The following is a 14,892-nucleotide window of genomic DNA, read 5'->3' as shown; positions in this document are numbered from 1 at the left end:
GTTTGCAAGAAGAACATCGCGCATCGTGCTACCACCGAAACGCAATATGATTCCCACCTCGGCGTCGGAACGCGTCTGATAGAATATGCATGACATGCTAATGCGCCTTGTACCTAATCTAATTATACAGTTCCACGCGAGCCGCCACCAACCCCTATCTCCGACAGCATCCACGTACGGCCACGTAAACGTACGCGTCCGCGTCTTAATTCTCCTCACTTTCTCCCCGTCCTCTTTCCCCTCAAGCCCTCCTCTTTCACTTCTCTTCATTCAACCCTTTTCATCATCCTCTACAACATCATATAAAAGATGATTCTTTGTGTCGAGCGTGTTCGGATAGACGTTTATTTGCGTTTCTCGATGCGAGAGGTACTTCCACTCTCAACAACAAATTTCATTTATTTATTTATTTATTTTAAGGACGTAATTTTATTGTCCTACATTTTTCAAAATGTAAATTTAATTTTTATTTATTGTTTTCTTTTGGGAATTTTTAAATAATAAAAACGAGACAATTTTTTATTTCGAAAGGGATCAATTATTTTCGTCGATATACCCTTTAACGCGAATTTATATTTATATTAAACATACGTAATCAATATTTATCAAATATTTGATATTCCTTATTAATTGAAGATAACGAAAAGCCTTCCCTCTCCAAACAAAAAATAGTTGGATTAAATTGAAAAAGTGTAGTAATATTGTCCCTTTGAACGATGAAATCGCTTTCGGGGATTGAAAATTATATAATATATAAATAATATAATAGCATTGAAAAAGTTAAGAGTTTAATACGTGAAAGTGTGAGTAGTAGTATGTACTTACATACGTGTGTCTGTCTGTCTATCTATCTCTTTTCTATGAAAAAGGAATAGAAAGAAGATAAAGAAAAAAAAGAAAGAAAAAGAAGAAGTAGAACGACGAGGAAAGGAATAGGATAGATAAAAAGAAAGAAAGAGAGAGAGAGAAAGAGAAAGAGAGAGAAAGACACAGGAAAGGACAAAAAGATTCACGAACACGAAGGCATTTTTAAGCTTCATCCTCTGCTCTTTCTTCTCCGTGCACCGCTGGAGTCACGTACCTGGTAATGAGGGAGTGTACGCAAAGTACTGCACGGAAGTGCAGTTACCGTGCTTCCGACACGCGTTTTCCTACCAAATGTCACTGGGTACGTTATATCCTTCTCTCTCTCTCTCTCTTTCTTTCTTTCTTTTTTTCTTTCTTTCATTTTTTCTTTCCTTTTTTATTTTTCTATTTCTATCTTTTTCTCTTTCTCTTTCTTTCTTTTTCTTTTTCTGTTCCTCGTCATAAACGGACGACGCTTGTTTGCTGGAACAAATCGTACACAACGATTACGCGACTAACTTTATTCTTCTTCTTCTTCTTTTACTTTTCCTAGTCTTCTAGGTTATATTTTGGGGTGGGGGTGGGAGTGTTTATTATTCTAGTTTTTTTCTTTTAAATTTTAATTCTTAATTATTTATTTCAACCTTCCTTTGTGGGCAGGTTAAAACGAACTAATGATTCTTCCTAAACTGGAATTCAAATCTTGCAACGATTACAAGGCTCTTCTTCTTCTTCTTCTTCATCATCATCATCATCTTTCGATCTTTTACCTTTCCCTTTCCCTGTTGTGTCTTTTAGTATTTTTTATATTTTTCTGTTTTTTATTCTAAACCTTGTTCTCTCTCTCTCTCTTTCTTTCTTTCATTATTTTCTTTCTTTTTCTCTTTTCTGTTCCTCGTCATAAACGGACGACGCTTGTTTGCTGGAACAAGTCGTACACAACGATTACGCGACTAACTTTATTCTTCTTCTTCTTTTACTTTTCCTAGTCTTCTAGGTAATATTTTGGGGTGGGGGTGGGAGTGTTTATTTTTCTAGTTTTTTCTTTTGAATTTTAATTCTTAATTATTTATTTCATCCTTCCTTTGTGGGCAGGTTAAAACGAACTAATGATTCTTCCTAAACTGGAATTCAAATCTTGCAACGATTACATGGCTCTTCTTCTTCTTCTTCATCATCATCATCTTTCGATCTTTTTACCTTTCCCTTTCCCTGTTGTGTTTTTTAGTATTTTTTATATTTTTCTGTTTTTTTATTCTAAACCTTGTTCTCTCTCTCTCTTTCTTTCTTTCTTTCTTTCTTTCTTTGTTGTTGCGTGTTATATACGAACAAATGATTGTCCTAAACGATCTCATTCCACTCGAATTTCGAGACCAGTCAAAGTCGCGGTTGTGTTGGAGCGAGGTTGAACGGCCACGAAGGAGACGAACAAAATAAAAGGGAATAAAAGAAAGGGAAAAGATCGGATGCCGAGGACGACGAACTCGAAAGTCCATTGTGCTCTCTGGAGAGAAGAGAGTGTGAGAGAATCAGAAAGAGAAAGAGAAAGAGAAGAAGGAAGAGGGTGAGAAGGAGCAGAAGGAGGGGCCAGGGGTTGGGCTAGGGGTAGAAGGGACGAAAGAGGAGGAAGAGGAGGAGGAGGAGGAGGAGGAATGGCTCGATCGCGTTCGTCGACTTTTGCACGATACTTTAACGCTCTCTCGCCTTGTAATTGGCTGGAGGCCGACCAGGTGCCCGCGGGAAAGAAGAATCGAACCCAGAGAGATAGAAAGAGAGAGAGAGACAAATTTAGAGAAATAGAGAAAAAGAGAGAAGAAAGCGTCGAGACGCGGGATCTTTATTGGCGATCTCAAGGTCAAACGAAGATCTTGAAGGAAAGATCAAGAGGAGGGTCAAACGATATCCCTTATAGTCAACTTTTCCAACCAACATTTTTATTCTCTCTTTTTTGTTTACTCTGTCTGTCTTTCTCTCTCTTTTTTATCGTTCATTTTTTGTTACCTTTCGTTAACGTTATGTGTTACTTTACCATAAAGCAAATTGATAAGGACACATTTCGCGCTTCCTTACGTTTTACGTATCTCTTATCTGAAGCTTTTATGGATCGTTTTTTTTTTTATATTGTAATGATATTTTTGTTTTACAGACTCATTTCGTATAATTTCGTGGGGATTTTATCTTTTATCCTTTTATTTATCGACGGTTTTTATTCATACTCCATTTGGATCGTAATCGTAACGATATCTTTCATACACACTAGTCTTTAAAATATCTTCTATTCGTTATATTATAATTGAATTTACGTTAATTACTATAATTTTAATTAATTTGTTTAAAAATAATCAATTAATAATCAAATAATCAGTTAAATTAAATAATCAATAATACGTACCCAATTAATTGTTTGAAATTAATTTGTTTAATAATAAATGTAAATATAATTTAAAGATAAGATTAATCTTTACGATAAGAAATAGTTTTACAAAACTGATTAATAAAATAATGAAAATATTGTTCTTACGATCCATCGTCATTTGACGCATTCGCATTGAATTTCAATGTTTTTACGAAAAATTCAAACGGGCTTGTTTGTTACATCGTTTAAAATATATATATAACATTTTGTTTTCTTATCATCTCGAATCGAACCGTGTAACGATCGCGTGCGTCGTTCCTCATGTTCGACAAAAGATTCGAGACGGAACATTTAAAAAAAAGAAAAAAAAAAAAGAAAGAAACAATCTCAAGCCAAATTGTTGTTTCCTTTTGAGAATATGTTCGCGAACGTGAGAGATACTTATGCAGGTATATAATAAAGAGAATAAAATAGAGATAAAAATGAAAAGATAAAAACAAAACAAAACCAAAATAAAAATAAAAATAAAAATAAAAATAAAAATAAAAATAAAATAATAAAGTAGAAGATGGAGTTTGCGCGTTGGAGAGAGAGAGAGAGAGAGAGAAAGAAAGAAAGAGAGGGGAGGAGAGACTTAAAATTAAACGGTCTCTTTCGCGCGTTGGGCAGTCTTCTCGGAAGGGCCCTGTCCTGAGGGCGTCGATAACTATTTTCAAACGGCTCGGTTAACCGCAACTTGCTTGCACCGTCCACTTTTCGTTTGGATCTATCTCTCTCTTTCTCTCTCTTTTACCTCCGGAAATACCAATGAGTCTCTTCTAAATTTTCCTTCCATTTTATACTTATACAGAGATTAAGTTTACCAACGAATACAAAATTGCTCCCTTAATTTCGGATGTGGTTGGGTTTTATCGTGATTAGGCGATTAACATACTGTATTTATTCCTAATTGTACATTTGTAATCCCCGAATGAGATTATTATTGTTTCTTTTTTTTTACTATTTTTTTTTCTTTTTTTAAATATGTTGCAGCAGTAGAATACAAATATGATATGTTACAAAATGTGGGAAATTTATTTGAATATATGTATATATGCATATAATAAAATAATATTTAAATTTATTTAATATTATATATATTATATATTTATGTATTTACTTTATTTAGAAATATCGTTGTGAATGATCATCGTTCAATGTAAAGTCGTAAATTTGTAACGTCTATCAAAGGAAAAAAAAGGTCTCATTTTCCGAGACTCATTTTTTAAAATATAAAATGTATTTATATGGTACATGATTAAAAAAAAAAAAGTAGATATCGTTGGAAATAGTTACAGGTTAGATAAATAATCCTTTAATGTAAAATAGTGAATTGTTAGTGTCTATCAAAGAGAGATAATCGTTCTTGTGCCATTGAAAATCTGTCAAGCAGCGTGCTGTAGGTCGCGATGACTGGGTAACACTAAAAATAGTCGAGCGGAACGACGCCGTGGCTATTATTAAGACTCGATCGATGTCGAGGCAGTCGTTCCGAGTTATTCTAGGTGTCTCGAAGAATAACGAAAAGGATGGAACGTATTTTTTGTCATTTTTATTTTCAAATTTTAAAATTTTTCCATCTTTTTTTATCGCGATAAAAATTCTATTAGAATTCCCCCCTCCTCCATCCACCCGACCATTCTTCTATCCCTCAAAAAGAAAACAGTAAAATCATCAATTAATATCGATTCGTTTTTTTTTTTTATGTTTAATTTTCATTTCAACAAAATTGGAATCTTTTTCAAATTTTCTCAATATTCTACGAGGAAAAAATGTTTAACGGGCTAACTTTGGCATGCACATTCGTAACGTGGTCTCTTGGGTTGGATCTACTTATTATAGATATATGTGTATATGTATACGTACGTATATATGTGTGTGTGTGCGCGTGTTCACGAGTATATACTAGCCTGGGGGGGTCGAGCTTACAATGGAAACCGAACCGATAAACCGAGCATAGGATTTATCGGCGCCATACTTAGCCAGGAAATCGCGCCACTGCGGAAATATACGTGAGCTTGTGTGTATTCATTCTCAATGTATAAACGTATACATATATAGACGTTATATACATGTATATATACATATATAGATGTGTTGAAAGAGCGAGTAAACGCACGGAAACGACGAGGAGGTCCTTGGAACCGATCGGAGTAGCTTGGAAACGCGAGTTTCACGTGCGTTACCGATAAATCGATGCTACTTTCGATGCATCGTAAATTAAAAGCACAGCAGCGTTCGATAAAAGGAGCCAAAGTAGAAGAAGAAGAAGAAGAAGAGGAAGAGGAAGAGGAACGTTTTTTTCCCTACGAATCGGAACACGGTTAGAAAATAGGGAGAGATGAAGGAAAGGGATAAGGTTAAAAAGGTATCGTTGGCTCGTATATTTCAAATGCAAACGGTTTGATTTTCTTTGTACTCTTACTATTTCCTTTTTCTCTCTCTCTTTCTCTCTTTTGAATTTTTTCGATTTAATGATATTAATATTACGATTGGATAAAATGTAATATATTATATTTGTATAGGAATTTAAAATAACTCGAATCTCTCTTTCTCTTTCTCTCTCTCTCTCTCTTTTCTCTCTTTCATACGTAATTTAAATCATTGCACTCGTATGATTACATTTAATTATCTGTATTAATTATTCATATACAAAGGTTTGTATAATTAGATATTTATCTTTTATTTTTTTGAATATCGAGAAACGTGGATACGTAAATTTATTGCGAGCCAGTGCAAATGATTAATTACGATTATAACGGGTTCGTTCGTAATTATTATTCGTACAAAAAATATCTCATGCTGCGGTCTTTTTTTTATTCAGGTCTATTATTTGCTTCCTCTCGCTAATTTATCGTTTTTTTTTTCTTCTTCTCTTTTACTTTTCTTCTATCTTTTTTCTCTGTAAAAGTCCGAGGATAATCGTAGAAATATTTTTTTGTTATCCGTTATATTGAACTTTGTCAGCGGATTCATAATAGGGGTCGACCGGTCGTACGTTTCGACACGAAGAAAGCAAATAACACGCCCACGGTCGTTGTACCATTTTACCTCAATTTTATTTGAGTTCTTCTATAGTGTCCTCTCGGTGTGAGGACACATTAATGCTCCTTTGCTCGTGGCCACACCGGGTATTAAGCGGCCATTAGAGGCGGCCGAACTCTGGAAACCACCTCCGACGATTCTCTGCCACCACCGCGGCTTAATTACTTTCCGATCGTGGCCTTTCGCTTAATCGAATTTCGACTAATCGTCTCGACCTCTTATTCCCATCTCTCTTTCTCTATTTACTCGCTTACTAAGTTTTCACTTTTTTCATTTTTACCCATTTTTATACGGCCAATAATTTGCTAGTATGTTTTTTTATTGTATACTTTTTCTTCCTTTCTTTTAGCTTTTAAGTTCGATGAACTTTTTATAAATCTTTATTTTTATAATTAACGTCTAAGTATGAATATTAAAGGATTATAACAAAGTATAGGTTCATTACTAATTCTCCGTTAGGTTGAATTTGTATTTTACGAAAAATGAGAATTTAGGTTAATACTTGTTTTACTAGTTAAAATTAATTGACGATCATTAGAATCTCATATCCCACGGTCTCTTACTTTAGGTCGCATTATAGTTAAAATATACCTATCGTTTTCCAACTAAATAATCATTTTTATCGTCGTAATCGATTTTCAATTAACACCCAATATGCGGCCCCCCAACCTAAGATATAAAAAAGAAACGTATGCGGTTCGCGAAAGATAAAGATTAATCTTAGATACTCGATACGAAATCGTCGTATTCATCTCGAAGTTCATCAATTAATTCAAACATTTCAAACCGTTCTCGTCCGTTGAAAATTCTTGGTTAAATCTTGAAGAGAAGAAATGGGCGTAGGTTTGATGCTGCTTGCTTCGCGCGGACGCTTTCTCGCGAGAGAGCAAGATAAGCACGGTAATTATCCCCTCCGGCAAAAGTTATGAATTTTAATGCCGCAAATTCCTAACTCGATAATCCTACCTCGTCGTACAATTAATTGGGACAATACGTTAACACCAGCAGTAGCTAGCAGCAGCAACAGCAGCAACAGCAGCAGCAGCAACGGCTTGGCTTGGCTTGGTTTGGCTTGGTTTGGTTTGGTTGGGTTTGGTTTGGCTTGCTGGTGGGACGACAGAAGTCCTTCTCTTTCTCTTTACCTTTTCGTATAGCTGTCGTAGTGAAAAGGGTGGGTGGTGGTTGTGAGAAGGGTGGAAGATGAGAAGAGAAAGGAAAGAGCCGGGCAAGGGGGAAGGAGGAGGAGGAGGAGGAGGAGGGGGAAAGGCTTTCGAAACGCCGACTTTTCGGGGCTGAGTTACTAACGACTGCTTTTGTGAGTTCGAGCTCATGGGGGATTGAACACAGGGTAGACCAACCCCTCTGAACGTTTATCATCCCTTACTCTGTACACGGATCACGATCGCTTTCCTTCGACGAAAATTTGCGAATCCTACTTTATGCGCGTTGGTTTTTACTCAAATTTCTCTACTACCTTTTTTTTAAATATTATTTAATATTACTTTGTTTAAGAGAGATAATGTTTGAAATGATGATGATGATTAAATACTACCACCTGTTTGTTACGGTTAGGAAAAGATTTGTCTACGGGGTGATGGGAGTGGGATTGTATTCTATCTTCTCGAGATGCTAGAAGATAGCTAAGAAATTTTGACTACCTTCCTTTGTATATATTTCTTTTCTTTGTATTTTGTGTCGTATCTTTTTTATTTCTTTTTCTGTTCCGAGAAAAGGGAACTCGCATACGGATGTCATCGATCACACGCTCGGTCGCACAGAGACGTGGGTTCGACGGGCCATTACACATACGTAACATACATATACATGTGTATATATATAGGGGTATTATATCTCTCTCTCCTTCTCTCTATTGCATACAAGTGTATGCATCGCACGAATAGCCAAAGCGATACCAGATTAAGTTGGGTAAAGGGGAAACGGAGAGAATGCGATTACGAGACACTTGTCGTTCCCGAAAAAAAACTTGATCTTTCTGGATTCTTGGGTTCTTCTTCTTCTTCTTCTTCTTCTATTCACTTGGAGCCCCCTCTCCCCCCCCCACCCTTTCGAGAGAAGTGCTTCTTTTTCTCGTGAGATATAAAGTCATGACATTTGGATCCTTCTCGTCGTGTCTTATTTCAAATTGGTTATACCTACTCGTAGTACGAACTATGGATTTGACTTATGACCTCGAGAGATAAGGGGGAAAAAAAAGGATCCACGTATGATACATAATCGTAAAGTTTGCGGAGTCGTCGTTTTCGTCGTCGTCGTCGTCGTCGTCGTCGAGTGGAACTCCTATTCAATTGTAAATTTGAAAGTTTTGCGGAATGGTAGTAGTGGTAGTAGATATAAAAAGGAAAAAAACAAAAAAAAAAGAGAAAAAAAAGGAGAGAGAAGAAAGAAACGACGACGAAGTGCGAGAGAAATTCTCTCGTATGAAAGAACGTTTTCAAATCCACTCGCGATTTTCCGGCAACGTATTCTCGAGAAAATCGTTTTACCGTCCTAAATGCATATTTTTTGGGGAAGAGGGCGGGGGGGAGGGGAAGGATAACAACCCAACGTTTCCTCTATGTTCCAACAATTTTTGCTACGCACGCCGAAAATTCTGAAAGCTTGAAATTTTTCCCTTGACCTCCTCCTCCTCCCCCTCTCTACCGTGTTATTTTTTTTCTTTTCCTCTTTTTCTTTTTCAACCCTATTTTTTAAATCCGCTAAAAACTCATCAACCGTCATTTTAACATTGTTTACTCTCTCGTTCGATTTTGTCGTCAATGTTTGCATTAAAATGATTTTTAATAAATTCACGGAAAACAGAGTAATACGTTGTTGATTTTCTCGTGTTTAATTCTTAAATATTTTTTCATCTTTTCTTTGCTTTTCCGTATAGCGAAAGAAAAACTCATCGGAAAAAAAGGTCGAACAATTTTGCCTTTTATTTGTTTCCTTCCGCTTATGGATTTGTTCTTTTGATTTCATTTGAAAATCATTTTTCTTTTTCTTTTTTTTATACAAGCTCACAAAAGACTTAATTATCGATCTTTGTTTAATTCACGAGTTCAATTCGCTTACGATCAATATTCTAACAAACAGGTCGTACGGCCAAGCCGGAAAGGCGGGTTGAAGATTGCAAGGTCGGTCGATGCACTACGCTCGGTGCATATGTATATATATATATATATATATGTATGTATATATGTATATACAATCCGAGTAATCGCTGGCTCGGTGCATTCAGGGCCAGGCAGAAGTGCAGCGCGCACCGATGCACGCGAACGCTTTCTTACCTTCCTCGTAAGCCGCATTCTTCCCTATGCGACGTTCTTTCTCGCTACGTTGTAGTACTGGATGCCTTTTTTCTTTCTTTTTTATTTTTCCTCTTTAAATTCTCCTTCTTCTCGAATCCAACTACTGGAACATATCCATCTAAGTATATACTTTTCTTCTTTCTTTTTTTTTTTTATAACTCTTTTTAAGCTCGTAGAAATCAGAAAGTATTATTATAGATCGTTAAAAGCATACGTAGAAAATTTTCCTTAATTTCTATGTAAATAATATTTTGTATTTTATATTATTTTACTGAATAATACTGTATATACTGTATAATACTGTATAATATAATATAATTGTATAATATACTGTATAATACTGTATATCTATATATAATATAATATACTGTATAATACTGTATAATCTAATATAATTGTATAATATACTGTATAATACTGTATAATACTGTATATATATATATATAATATAATATACTGTATAATATTGTATAATACTGTATATATTTATATAATATAATATACTGTATAATACTGTATAATATAATATAATTGTATAATATACTGTATAATACTGTATAATATAATATATAATATAATATACTGTATAATACTGTATAATATAATATATAATATAATATACTGTATAATACTGTATAATCTAATATAATTGTATAATATACTGTATAATACTGTATAATCTAATATAATTGTATAATATACTGTATAATACTGTGTATATATATATATAGATATATATATATATAATATAATATACTGTATAATATTGTATAATACTGTATATATTTATAATATAATATACTGTATAATACTGTATATATAATATAATATACTGTATAATACTGTATAATATAATATATTGTATAATATACTGTATAATACTGTATATATATATTAATCATTGTTAGATTAATCTGACATTTTTTTATCTTTAATTATCTAAGAAAGATATCTACATCGGAATCGTTTTTCTTTGGTCAGAAGCAAGGAAACCTTTAGTAAATACGATTCTCCTCTTTCGTGGTGTCGCTTATTCCAAACTGTTGAGGGTGTGTGGGCTCTGACTTGCTCGAGGGTTGCTTGGCTTCGAGATGAGTAGAAAAAGGATGAAAGAGAAAGAAAAGAAGAAAGGGGGGTAGAGGGGGGGGATGCATACTCACCACACCGTGTAAAGACGAGGAAACGACATCGAATTCGGTTCTCAAACGTTTCTCATCGACCGTTCTCATCTTCTTTCCGTTTCCTCACCGTTTCTACCTTCTTTCACCCTATTTCTCTAAACCCCTCTTTCTTTTCTTTTTTCATTTCTCTCACTTTTCTTTTTTTCTTTTTTTTTTGTCTCACGCGAACCAACGACGCGCTTTAAGAGAACAATCCTCGAGACGAGATATCCTTCCAGTAAAAAAAAAGATGTTGAAAGAAATTTTTTCCTTTTTTTTTTGACAACTTTGCAGACTCTTCATCAATCAATACATTCGCGTCTTCTCTTTTTTTTCTTTCTATTTATACATTTTTCATATTCTTGTATTTATTTGATCGGTATTTATAACAGAAACCAGAGTTGCATATTTTAACACATTTTATATTCTATAAATTATATATTGATTATTTGTAATTATATTTTATATTCAGTAAAACGCGTATTTAAAATATTATTCTAAATATTGATCGATTATATCCAAATGTTTATTTTAATATTATCGAATATTAATAAATTATAAAATATCAAACACAATGTGAATATATAACAGTCAAATATATTGGAACGTCGATCAAAAATTCGAAATATATTAGATCGATTCGTAAGTATTATAATTTCCATGTATTTTTCAATCAAACATTTATCGTATGCTTTAATTAAACAAAACACAAAATTTTATTAATTTATTATCCAATCGCACACTTACCTGAAGCCAATCAGAAATTACTTATTTTTTTACTCGACCTAATATTTCTAACCATTAAATATTAGATGTTAGGTAAAAAAAAAGAAAAAATAGATCACGCAAAAGGATTCTTTCGCAAATGTAATTGAAAATTTTCCCGAGACTTTTTAAAAATGAAGAAAATTTGTTCGCCTCTATCGTTTCCTCCTTCCTCAAGGCGAATATAGAGGCACGGCATCGTTTTATTTTTCAGTAGCACTTTCCGCCCTTCTCTCTCTCTCTCTCATCGTGAACACGACCTTACTCGCCCTTTTCTGTCTCTTCATCTTTCTCTCTCTCTCTCTCTCTCTCTCTCTCCTTCACCTTTCACCCTTTCACGCTTCTCACGAAACGAGTAACCCACTTTACGATAATTCTCGAGACGCAAGATTTTTCACGGAACGAAAGCCGCCCTCCTACTACGAGCCGTCTGAGAAAATTTCCTGGCGTCTTATTTCTCTTCTTCTTCTTCTTCTTCTTCTACTGGAGTATTTCTCTCCTTTTTCTTTCTTTCTAATATCCTCTCTCTCGCGTCCGTTAACCCGCCTTGCCTTTTATAACTCGTCTGCTAGAAGAACACTCTCGTTCTATATATCTTTCTCTCTTTCTCTTGTCGAGAGCGAAATACATCCTCGAGGTCGTCTTGAATTTCATTGTCTTTTCATACGCTCTCCGTTACACGCTACCACGTCCAATGAATCTACTTTATATGTATATATATATACATATATATATGCTTTATCGAAATGGTTCCTTTCAAGTATTTATTAAAAGCTATAATTAAAAGTCACATATCATTAGAATCGTTGATATTTTTCTCATTAATAATTACGAGTGATCGCGGTATGATCCTAATATCATATCCTTTTCATCGTTTTTATCAATCTCATCGATCTTCGAAATAGTCTAATAATAAATTACGTTTCACCGTACGCACGTATAACAACAAGAGACCGTGGCTATAAATTAAACGTAGTGAAGGTTCCCACTCCGTACGAGCATAAATTCCACGTGGTGGGAATTGTTTGCTTTTCATGCGGCCCAATTTCTCTTTTAATCTGTCATTATTCTTCTACAATGTCAGTAAGATTAGCATTTACCAAATGTACGAATAATTAATAATTGGAACGATATTAATTCATGAAATTATTACCATTCATTATTTTAAATGTTATCATTATTATTATTATTGTATGGAAACAACCAATAATTTAGATATCATCATTGGCTTTCTCCTATCTCGATGTTAGAAATATTATTGAGATAGAGGAACCATCAACATACGCCATTTATGGTAGCAGGTGTGCCCATATTGCACATACATACGTACCCAGACATACGCAAAACGGTATATCGCTTAAGGCAGCTCGTAGTGTAATTTTCACGTAACTCCGGATCATCGAAAACTAACGATACCGTTAATTAAGCATCGATACTAACACGAGAATAGAGCTATTTTGTGGTGGGTCGATTCATGCGTAAATCTGTCGTATGTTTCGTTCGAACATGAATATAAATAGGCCTTGGAAAATTCGATCGGTGGTCCGAGAGATTAACGCGTAATCCCTCTTTCTCATTAGATTATAACGTTTTATTTTTATTCTCCATTACATAAATTAATGTAATATATATTTAATCGGGGGTGGGGTGGGGGTGGGGGTTAGGTGGGGAGGTGCAATATCTACGATAATTATCTATGCGTTAAAAATACAAAGGGTTTATGTTTTATACGAATCTCCGATGAAATATCTCATATTTAAATGTCAAATATAATTGAGATTTATTTTTATAGGATAATTTATTTGCTAAGCTACGGATTTATCTTTCTCTCTCTCTCTCTCTGCTGTTTTAATTTTTTTTTGTTTGTTTGAGGTACAAGTAGGTCAACGGAAAGAGTACGTCACGTGCTTTCTCGCACAACATAACTTTCGTAATGTCAAATTACATTTAACAGCTGCCACAGTCCTGTAGTTTTGCAGCATGGACGTTTCCTCTGGTACTCTCTATCCTCTTTGGATTTAACACTCGGAGTTGGTCCACTCTCGTTCGTTCGTTTCACCCTTCCCACCCTTCCTCATCCTCATTCTCATCTTCCTCCTTCTCTTTCTCTTGTTCTTTTTTCTCTCTCTCTCTTTCTACTCGTAACAGTTTTCTTCCCTTAGTTCCTCGGAGGAGGACCACCACGTTAATTGCTGGATTCGGAGGTAAATTCACCGCACCTAATTACCGTCCATTATCGTCTTAATGACCGTGTAGGGCAAACGTCAGTGTTCATTCGCAACTCTTTCTCCTTCTCTCTCTCTCTCTCTCTCTCTTTCTTTTCGTTTATCTTCTTTTCACTTGGAGTACTCCGTAAGTGACGTTTGTATCAAAAAACTTCCGCGATACACCGTATCAATTATTATTATCAACATTTTTGATCCAACGTATCAAATTATCTCATCCTCGATTAAATTTTTATATTTAATCATTTTAATGTCAAATTGTATGCGGAGAATATCCAACCTGAGTTGATATAGTTTGATGATGAAGTTTCATGAAAAATGATATAATAAGTAAAGAAAGGAAAAACATCGATAAACACAATTCTAATTGCAAGAGATATACAGTAAGAGACAAAATAAAGAATAATATTTGATAAAAAAAATCTTATTAAAAATTTGATTTTTATTTCTTTCTTAGATAATTATACAACATTAATATCTAACGTATCTTGAATTATTCAAAAATTTCTTATATTTCGTATGAAGGATACAAAAAGAAAAATGTGACGATTTATTTATTTTTTCTAATCGATCGATTTTATTTTCTGTTCCAGGTAATTCGCGTCAAAGTTTTCGAGATAAACCCCCTCCCACCCCCCGGCACACCTAAATGCATTCGTCAGGCTTCATAGGTATCGAAACAATTTTTTATCTTTTCGATATTAAACGCAAATATTTTGTCTACAATTTTTATATATTAGCGACTGATTAATTATTATTATTATTATAATTATAAATATATTTCTATATGAGAAATAAAAGTTTGAAAAAATGGTGGTGAGCTCGTCAAACGTGTATACTACGTACACATAATAATATATTAAGTCAGTCGTCTAAAGGAAGTCAAATGAATGTAATCCTTAAGAGAGAATTCTAATATCCATTAGTCGGCCGATATCCGGTTAATTCGTCGTCGTCGCGTTCCCTCCCTCGTTTTTCTTCCATTTGCATATCTTTCCTTCTTCTTGGCTTTTTTCCACGTCGTATCTACTTCGCGAGAAAACTCGACAGTTCGACCTTATAATGTAATCGTTTCCCTCCCCCCTCCCCCTCCCCCATCCTCCCCCACTCCGTCCCCATCGCACTAACTCTCTTTTTAATCTCTT

General features: G+C 34.4%; 1 protein-coding gene across 6 annotated transcripts in view; it reads left to right on the top strand.

The window, feature by feature from the left end:
* LOC122521251 (mucin-5AC) overlaps positions 1 to 14,892 on the top strand; it is a 280,846-nt gene that overhangs the window by 248,577 nt on the left and 17,377 nt on the right. Inside the window, exon 4 of one of the 6 annotated variants that reach the window (XM_043641811.1) lies at positions 14,341 to 14,418. The exons of the other annotated variants lie outside the window; for them this stretch is intronic. The gene's annotated coding sequence lies outside the window, so the exon portion shown is untranslated. The remainder of the gene's footprint in view (positions 1 to 14,340; positions 14,419 to 14,892) is intronic. 6 annotated transcript variants of the gene reach the window in all.

The sequence above is a fragment of the Polistes fuscatus genome, unplaced genomic scaffold (assembly GCF_010416935.1).
Source record: "Polistes fuscatus isolate 324 unplaced genomic scaffold, CU_Pfus_HIC Scaffold4, whole genome shotgun sequence".
NCBI classification, from domain to species: Eukaryota; Metazoa; Arthropoda; class Insecta; order Hymenoptera; family Vespidae; genus Polistes; species Polistes fuscatus.
The sequence above is the reverse complement of the archived record's forward strand: the minus strand, read 5'-3'. Positions and strand labels throughout refer to the sequence as shown.